We start from the raw sequence: 10,340 nt of genomic DNA on the forward strand, positions 1-10,340 counted from the left end.
CATAACACTCGTAAACTTAAGTTTAGGGCACCATGAGCACCATAGGGACTGGTCGTGGGTGATCTTTTGTTGTGTAGTGTTTTGTTTATGTTTACTTATCTGGGAATGAAGACCAGAGGTTACGTAAATATTTTGGATTGTCAAAATGAGATAAATTTTGTTTTTGTTGTAATGGCCTGAGTATGCTTCGCCTTTTTATATTTTTGCTGCAGGACACACCAGTAGGAGAATGCCAGAGATGAGTGGCTCTAAACTTTATTGCACAAGCACTGATTGGACTTTGGGCTCAAATGAAAGAGTCATTTCAGACATCCAGGAAGGAGGCAGCAGCCCTGGCATGAGGTGGAAGCAGATCTTTGGCGGTCTGGCAAACCTGCTGAGTTTTTCCAGGTATTTTTGTTTTTGTTCTAGATTTCCAGCATCCGCAGTACTTTTCTTTTATCTTAGCTGAAGGAACGTATGATCAAGGCGTCTCTGGTGTCCCTGCCTCCCTGAAGGATACAGAGGTCTGTCTCCATGTCCTTGGCATTCTCCTCACCGTGCTCCTCTTCTGACTCATCACTGGATTCATCCTTGTTGCCTGCGGAGCTGCATCAAGATCCTCTTCCTCCAGTGGACCCCACCTTGCCAGTGCCAGATTGTGGAGAGTGCATCATGTGGAGAATGCCTCCTCCCTTCTGCCCCTCTCTTCCTCAGAGGAGGAGATGCCTCCAGCAGAGAGCACAATTCCCATTACCAGGGTAACGGAAGGCTGTCTGATACCTGGAAGGGTCCTCATGGCCCGAATCCTCCGAGGGCCTTGGAAACACCAATGAGTCCTGAAATGAAGCCTAGAAATGCTAAGAATGAAGCTCTGAGATGAAGCTGTCAAGTTCAAATAAGCAACCAGCAACAAACTATCTACTAAATTCTTCACTACTCACAAGGGCAATGCTGCTGACCCTTTTTATCCCAGCCTTGGGTGAGGTTTTGCAAAATGTGGGCTGCCCACCTGTCCGTTTTGCCCATGCAATGAGCACGAAATCACACGGGAAACGTAAAATCAGGTTCAGTTGGGTTTTTAATGGCCTTAAGCGGCCTCTTAATTGATGGCGGGTGCAGCACCAACACCCACGCATGGCCGCTGAGCTGAAGATTGCATGTGTGCGGGATGATGCCGGGACTCTCGCCCGATGTCTTCTTGCACTATTTTATGCCCAATCAGGTCAGGCCTGTGCCCGCTCACGAGGCTTAAAATTCTGCCCAATATTTACTCAGTCAGGTAATACCTCCATTCAATCACCGGAAGCGGTCAAAGGGATGGAGCACAGCTTTGTGAAGGATGGGCAAGGTCCATACCTGTGATCTTGTACATGGTTTAGGGAGAGCCTGAAGAGGGTAGTAAGGTAGCTAAGATAGGAATGGGATCAGTTTTGTGTTTATGGTGCCTGCACACACACCACCCCCCCCCCCCCCACCCCCCCCCCCCCACCCCCCCCCCACCCCCACCTCCCCCCACCTCCGTTCTCTGCTGGTTTGAATTGTTTCCACTTGCCACTGGAGAATACAGTTGGAGACACTGTACCGTTTTGGCCATAAATGGAATTGGAGTCTGCCTTCAAGTTGCTTCTAATTAAGTGGAACAAAAGGTGGCTAATTGAGAAGACTACCACACAGTCAGAGCTGATCTCAGGCCTGATCATCTGACAAATGGAGGTCACTCTCTCCCTGGAGAGGCGGAGCCTCCTTTGGCATTGCACCTCGGATTTATTGAGGTGGCTACATCGCTGCCTTTAAACCCTGACAGCAGCATAATGGCGTTTTCTGTGAGCCCTTCCGCCTTGGACTTCCTGTTGGCCCTGCCCCCCACTTGTCCCTGGAAGCTGCATTGGGACACCTGGCCTCCTCTCCCTTCTGCCCCTCTCTTCCTCAGAGGAAGAGGTGTCTCCAGCAGAGACCACAGTCCCCATTACTTGGGTGCATCATCCTTGTTTTGTGCTGGCTGTGTCAGCGAGTCCTTCTACCAGGCGTCTAATGACAATTTAATTTACATAGAATCTACTGCAGGAATTTTGCATGCAAGAGAAAGGCCTGGAAGCCTGTAGACATAGCTACTGAGAAGCTGAGTAGAATTTCAATATTGTACAGAACAGTCCAGCAGGATTTTAGATAAAAGAGCACATATGCAAATGGCCTGGACACAAGGGCAATTGTTGAAACCCATTAACTGTTACAAAAGATTGCCTTCAAAGCTCAAAGAAGCTGTGGGAGCTCATGGAATGACTTGAATGGTTGTTCTTCGAAATAGAAATGGGAAAGAACAGGTCAAGGAGCAGGATGTGACTTGTGATTCTGTAAGTGGGAAAGCGCCAAGTGCCTCACCTCTCCAGTCCTTCCCCACACCACTCCTTCGATGGTGTGTGTTCCTGGCCCTTCCCAAACCCCTCCAGCCACTACTCTTGGAGCAGGATTTTCTGCTTGTTTTGTGGGCGCGTGCCCAGTACACTTGAGCTTGAATAAGCGCACGATGACATCAGGCTAGCATCCCGACATCATCGTGCACTCACGCGATATTTTGGTCGGTGGGCGAATGAAAGAGTCGACTGCGCGCCGGCCGACAAATAAGAGGCCTATTAAGGCCATTAAAGCATCAGTTAACAGGGATTTTTTGTTGCCTGCCCAACCTTACAGCTGGTGTGCAGGCAAATCGGCCAGGCCTTTGTATTTTTCAGGAAACCTCATCCAAGTGCGTAAAGCAAGTGAGGCTTCCGTAATTAAATTTTTTAAAAAAATTTATGCACAGAATTTTTATAATGTCCACGCACAGGTGACTCATTCTGATGCCTGGGCATTTTTTCTGGGTTTTAAATTCTGTCTATTGATTTTAAATTTGTCAGCTCCCTGAGGCAGCCGTTAATTGACCAACCAGCGTGAAATCATGGTCGGGAGCCAATCGCGGGCGGCAACCCGTTCCCTCGCCACTCCTGGACCCGATGATCCCGGACAGCTGCTGACCCAAAAATTCTACCCTTGGTGTTAATACCAAGTCCCACCACATTGCCATCCCCTGTGAAAAATTCTGATCAATACAATGTGGCAGGTTTCCAACAATTTATTGAGGAGGGTCTGGGTATCAGATTGTGTGACCATGTCTCTGTATCCCCTCTTTATTTTCACTGCGACCTGGTCTGGGACTCTGTGTTGACAGATCCTTCCATTACCCGATTCGCTGGACATGGGGCCTTGGGAGTGGAATCTGTAATTCTGGTTTTGTCTCCGATCAACCATGTAATGTTGGTGTTTAATTGACTGCCACTGCTCTTCAAGAAATGCCTACCTCTTGAAGAAGTTCTGTACGTCTCTGCAACAAGATTTCCGTATCTCTCTTTTGCCTTGCTCACCTTCATTGCTTTCCATTTCTCTCCTGGTGTTTGACAAGGTGTTTACTAAAACCCGCTTTCACAGCCATATCTCCTTTCTCAGTGACTGTCTCCGTCTCCGAATTACCCCACGTGGATTTCAATTGAAATTCCACCCCTCGTTTCGAACCCACCCAGGATTACAGGTATCTCCGGGACATAAAACGTTTCTCGGACTGCTGTTCCGGTCACATTCTGAGATCCACACTCAGTGCCATGCGCCGCCATATGAACACACTCGACCTCTCCCTCCAGCAGCACCGCCATACCCTTTTTCAAAGCTGCGCGTGCCCCCAGTTTCATTTTATTCTTCGGCTCATCCGACGCCTCAACAAGAAACTTTTTCTCTTTCTCTCAAGTGCTAAGGAACGCAAGCTCCAACAACTCATCGACACCAACACCCATCTAGGACTCTCCACCCCTGCCTGTCCCTCCGTCCCCACCCCATCTTCCAATCCCAGCCCCACCCATGTATTCACTATACCCCCTGACCTTCCCCTCTCCGATGCTGAACGTTCAGTGCTCAGCAAAGGACTTAGTTTCATACCCTTACGCCCTCACCTCAATGAATTTCGGGCTCGGCATGATGCTGAACTCTTCTTCCGCCGTCTTCGTCTCCATGCTCACTTCTTTGGGCAGGAGTCCTCTCCCCGTTCAATGGATCCTTTCACCCACCTCCAATATTCTTCCTCCACCTGGACCCCTCCCTCTGGATTCTTACCTTCTCTTGACCTTTTCCTTGAGAACTGTCGGCGCGACATTAGTCGTCTCAATTTCTCTGCTCCTCTCACCCATTCTAATCTCTCTCTCTCTCTGAACTTACTGCACTCTATTCTCTCAGGTCCAACCCTGACAAGGGTGGTGCTGTTGTTGTCTGGCGCACTGACCTCTACCTCATGGAGGCTGAGCGTCAACTCGCAGACACTTCCTCCTACCTCTGCCTGGACCATGACCCCACCACTGAACATCAAGCCATTGTTTCCAGGACTGTCACTGAACTCATCTCCTCTGGGGATCCTCCTCCCACAGCTTCCAACCTGATAGTCGCCCAACCTCGGACGGCCCGCTTCTATCTCCTACCCAAAATCCACAAACAGAACTGCCCCGGTAGACCGATCGTCTCAGCTTGCTCCTGCCCCACAGAACTAATTTCTCGTTATCTTGACTCCCTTCTCTCTCCCCTTGTCCAGTCTCTTCCCACCTACATCCATGATTCCTCTGACACCTTACGTCACATCAACAATTTCCAGTTCCCTGGCCCCAACCGCTTCCTCTTCACCATGGACGTCCAATCCCTCTACACCTCCATCCCCCACCAGGATGGTCTGAGGGCCCTTAGCTTCTTCCTCGAACAGAGGCCCGAACAATCTCCATCCACCACTACTCTCCTCCGTCTGGTTGAACTTGTTCTCACACTGAACAATTTCTCCTTCAACTGCTCTCACTTCCTCCAAATAAAAGGCCCCAGCTATGCCTGTCTCTTTATGGGGCATGTGGAACATTCCTTGTTCCAGTCCTACTCCGGCCCCCTTCCACAACTCTTTCTCCGGTACATCGTTGATTACTTCAGTGCTGCTTCATGCTCCCGTCAGGACTTGGAAAAATTTATTAATTTTGCTTCCAATCTCCACCCCTCCATCATTTTCACGTGGTCCATCTCTGACACTTCCCTTCCCTTCCTTGACCTCTCTGTCTCAATCTCTGGTGATAGACTGTCCACCAATATCCATTACAAGCCTACCGACTCCCACAGCTACCTCGACTACAGCTCCTCACACCCTGCTTCCTGTAAGGACTCCATCCCATTCTCTCAGTTCCTTCACCTCCGTCGCATCTGTTCCGATGATGCTACCTTCAAAAACAGTTCCTCTGACATGTCCTCCTTCTTCCTTAACCGAGGTTTTCCACCCACGGTCGTTGACAGGGCCCTCAACCGTGTCCGGCACATCTCCCGCGCATCCGCCCTCACTCCTTCTCCTCCCTCCCAGAAACATGATAGGGTCCCCCTTGTCCTCACTTATCACCCCACCAGCCTCCGCATTCAAAGGATCATCCTCCGCCATTTCCGCCAACTCCAGCATGATGCCACCACCAAACGCATCTTCCCTTCACCCCACTATCGGCATTCCGTAGGGATCGTTCCCTCCGGGACACCCTGGTCCACTTCTCCATCACCCCCTACTCCTCAACCCCGCCCCAAGACACCACCCCATGCCCACGCAAAAGATGCAACACCTGCCCCTTCACTTCCTCTCTCCTCACCGTCCAAGGGCCCAAACACTCCTTTCAAGTGAAGCAGCATTTCACTTGCATTTCCCCCAACTTAGTCTGCTGCATTCGTTGCTCCCAATGTGGTCTCCTCTACATTGGAGAGACCAAACGTAAACTGGGCGACCGCTTTGCAGAACACTTGCGGTCTGTCCGCAAGAATGACCCAAACCTCCCTGTCGCTTGCCATTTTAACAATCCACCCTGCTCTCTTGCCCACATGTCTGTCCTTGGCTTGCTGCATTGTTCCAGTGAAGCCCAACGCAAACTGGAGGAACAACACCTCATCTTCCGACTAGGCACTTTACAGCCTTCCGGAATGAATATTGAATTCAACAACTTTAGGTCTTGAGCTCCCTCCTCATCCCCACCCCCTTTCTGTTTCCCCCTTCCTTTTGTTTTTTCCAATAAATTATATAGATTTTTCTTTTCCCATCTATTTCCATTATTTTAAAATATTTTAAAATCTTTTATGCTCCCCCCACCCCCACTAGAGCTATACCTTGAATGCCCTACCATACATTCTTAATTAGCACATGCGTTTAGATAATATCACCAACTTTAACACCTATGTGTTCTTTTGTTCTGTTGTTTGTGACATCTTTTGATGATCTGCTTCTATTACTGCTTGTTTGTCCCTACAACCACACCAACCCCCTCCACTTCTCTCTCTCCCCCCACCCAAACCCCCCCACCCCCCACCCCCCCCCCCACCACACACACACACACACACACACACACACACTTTAAACCAGCTTACATTTCACCCCTTTCTTGGACTCACTCAAGTTCTGTCAAAGGGTCATGAGGACTCGAAACGTCAACTCTTTTCTTCTCCGCCGATGCTGCCAGACCTGCTGAGTTTTTCCAGGTAATTCTGTTTTTGTTTTGGATTTCCAGCATCCGCAGTTTTTTTGTTTTTATTTATGTAATGTTGGTGCTTTGACAACATGAGGTGCAATTCCAGTGTTGGAAACAATCACTCCCGAATCAGTCCTTCCTCGACAATGATTGAGTGAGAGCCCTGAGACTGGGAGTGAATTGGGCACACACACACACACACGGACACACATACACCCTCTCTCTCACACACAAACACTCTCACACACACAATGTCTCTCACACACACACACACTCTCTCTCACACACGCACACACTCTCTCTCTCTCACACACACACGCACACACTCTCACACACACACGCACACACTCTCTCACACACACGCACTCACACACACAGACACACACTCTCTCTCGCACACAGATGCACTCACACACACACACATACACACACTCTCTCACACACATACACACACACACACACACACACACACACACTCCCTCACACACAAACACTCACACACACAGACACACACACACAAACATACTGCTCGGTGTGGACACACACACACACCCTGCCCTTCTCCCTCTTCCCCCTCTCCAAAAACCTATCCACACCAACTGGGGAGAAGAGGAAAACCCAGGTTGAAAGCCAACCTGCTTCTCACCCCCACTTTCATATGAATTCTGCCCAGGCCAGCGTAGGGTCTGTACCACCACCCACACAAGCTGGGCATTTATAATTATGGTTAGTTTCAATTTAAGATGAGAAAACATTTATCACTCAATGCAACATGTAATTTTTCTGTTAACATTGTTGGTGCTAATTTACTGGAAGATTTTGCTATTTTTAAAATTGGAAGTGAAACCAAGAGTTATGCACCTATAGATTAGGCCACCGTTAGCTCAAGATATTCTCATTTGTACAAAGGATTGTTGTTTACGATGCTAATGAGATTCAAGTTTTCTGAATGTTGTTGTCCGGATATTGCATAAGTACTGGTTGAAAGAAGCTGGTTGCATGATATGAATGACCAAGCTGTGTGGAATTTTCTTACAAAGCCCTGGCTGTGAAGTGTATCCTACTGAAACAGGGGCTTTCTAAATTGAGGCATAGATTACAAAACACAAGAAGTTTTGCAAGACCCAAATAAGACAGTTCAATCCCGCCTAATTCTGGGCACCTAAAGGATGTAAGGGGGAGGATTAAAGGTGGGGGGTGGGGTGGAATTAGGGGCCTGGAAGCTGGCAAAGCACCAGGGCCCATGATTTCTCTCCCTGGCACTGCCAATGGGAGGAGAGGGTCTCCAATGGGCTGAGGAAGGGCCGTAAAGGAGGAAGTGCCCCTCTCCTGCTGGTAGCTCGAGAATTGAGACGTTCAGGCTTTAAACTTAGCTCAGGCTTCTACCCACAGCAGGAAAGATTGCAGTCGAAAGAGGCCCTGAAGTGGCCAAAGGGTAGGGGAACTGCCTGCTGCAGTCCCTGCCACCCGTAAAATTGCAGTGAGGTCGGGGGTAGCGTGCAGGCGCTAGGAACAGTGTCCATGAGATTACACCCAATTTCATGCCCCCACTCACCTGCCATCCTGCACCTGGGGGAAGCATAAAATTATGCCTGGTAACTCTGTTTCTCTCTCCATAAAAGCTGGCTGATCTGCTGAATATTAGCAACATTTTCTGCTTCTGTTTCAGATTTCTAGCATCCACAGTATATTGCTTCTGTATTAGTATTTATGTTCCTTGCCTTCAGAACAATACAAGCTTGTAGGGCAGGGTTTTTCCCTGCAAGTTTCTGGGCTACAAAGTCTGAGTCAAATGAGGGCACTGTATGGGGAGCAGCCGCCCAGCAGTGATTTCCTCGGAATTGACCAATTAGTGGCCAGAGTGCAGACTCATCAGCCAATTAAGAACAGGGGGTTGGTTCTAGAAGCTCAGGGTCAATAAGAGACTCTGCAGCATTGAAGAAGCAGCAGGCTTGCCTTTCAGGTAAGGGAGAGGGTGCCTCCATTTTGAGGTGCCCTCTCTCCAACTTTTTATTGTTTTTAAATTAAAAAATAGATTCATCAGCCAGGCCACTAGTGTTGAGATGGTGGCCAGTCAGTGCAGTTGAAGCCAGGCAGTCACCAAGGGCCTCAAAGGCTGCCTGGAATACTAGACCCCCAAAGTGCTGTTGGGAAGGCACCTCTGGGCAAATACACTGTTCCCTGATGACTCTAGTGAACCTCTGAAAAGAAGCCTACATGCGCTGTTAAACAAGCAAATAAACAGCCACTTCCACTTGCGGGCAGGTTGATCTGCTCCCCCCACCCCCATTTTGGGAAAATGGCATGGGGGCGGGATGTTGCTAGGGGACCAGTGCACTGGCCAGATGTCATGAAATTTTGGACCTGCCCGCCTCCATGCTCACTCCCAAAATTCAGCCCCTAGTATCCAGACACAGAAAGTAATTATTGTTCTACCTTTCTGTATTATGTGAATGCTTTTGCTGATGATGTTTTCTTCCTGGCCAGGGTATGTTTGGGTTTGATACAGAATGCTACAAGAAGTATGGAAAGATGTGGAGGTGAGTGTACTTAATCAGCCAGGAATATGAAGGTATGGATTTTTATCCACTTTACTGGAATAAAATGCATTTTTAATGTAAAATGTGGTTCAAGATGTGATGTACAGACGATAAACATAGTTTAAAGACACAGATCATTCCCAGCAGTCTTGATACTGATGCAATTATTACATTTCTAAGGATGGTATCTTTACATTGAGTAACACTGTGGGCTTGATTACCTTCACTTTTTATCATTGCACTCAAAAGGATGCCACGTTTCTATTGAGTTCTGCAGTTTTCGGTGAGGGGTATTCAACCTTAATACATTTGGTTCTTTTGCAGACATTCAAACTGAGAAATTGTCTCCAATGGTGCATTCACACTGAGCCTGAAATTCACTCTGTTTGGGCTTAGACACAGGTGGAGTGCTTCTCCATTCAATTAACTGGAATAATGGGAAGAAGCCTCAATCCGCTGGGAATCGACGCATTTTCACTGTTACAAGGAATTCTTGCAGTAGCTCGGAGAATTGGCTGAATCACCTGTCCATGCTCCCTAGACCGAGGGAATGTGTCTGGGAGAACTTCCTGGTCTACCCCAGGAATTCCATCCATTGAAAACTGGCAAGAGTTTGGAGGAGGCCCCAGGAAATGTCCCAGTAGTTTCACAAAATTAATTGATCTGGAGGTGATTTCTGTCAGGCTGAGAACTTTTAAATTCTCATTTCTCTTTGGTCCAAGATGGGCTTTGGGAGTAGCGGGTGGTAGGTGGGGACAATTAATTCACTCTTCAGGGGGGCTGGGTGATATGGTGAAAGGTTTTGAGAATGCTGCTGCATACCTCCATTGATTTTACATACATTTTATTTATGACCCTTTTTCTGTTGGGTTTCCTAGTCTTGAACTATTTCAGTGCTCTCTTGGCCATCTCCTACAGCCTTCAACTCTTCATCCCCTCACCACCCCACCATGCTATCCCCTTTTCCCCCTACCTGATTTCCACTTTGGACAAGTGCCACAGCCTTACCTACCTGACTGGTAGACAGCCTATGAAATAGGCTTGCTTTCAAAAGGGAAAACTGCAGGATGTCTGTGAAATCTGTGCTGTCCAGAACTTTATCTCCCAGTAAATATTGGCGCTTGGGTTTCTCTGGCCTGTTTATAGTTGCAAGGAAATGTTTACATGTCGGTGAGATCACTATAATGATGGAGACCTGGGTGTCCAGAGCACCCAAAGTTGTTGCAATAAGTCCCTCTTTTATAACAGTCAGACTTCACACTTTATCTATGAC

The 10,340-nt window shown here is 48.2% G+C and overlaps 1 pseudogene; it reads right to left on the reverse strand.

The window, feature by feature from the left end:
- The window catches only part of LOC121288374, a 102,586-nt pseudogene that overhangs the window by 19,028 nt on the left and 73,218 nt on the right, over nucleotides 1-10,340 (reverse strand).

This window comes from Carcharodon carcharias, chromosome 15 (genome assembly GCF_017639515.1).
Source record: "Carcharodon carcharias isolate sCarCar2 chromosome 15, sCarCar2.pri, whole genome shotgun sequence".
Taxonomy (NCBI): domain Eukaryota; kingdom Metazoa; phylum Chordata; class Chondrichthyes; order Lamniformes; family Lamnidae; genus Carcharodon; species Carcharodon carcharias.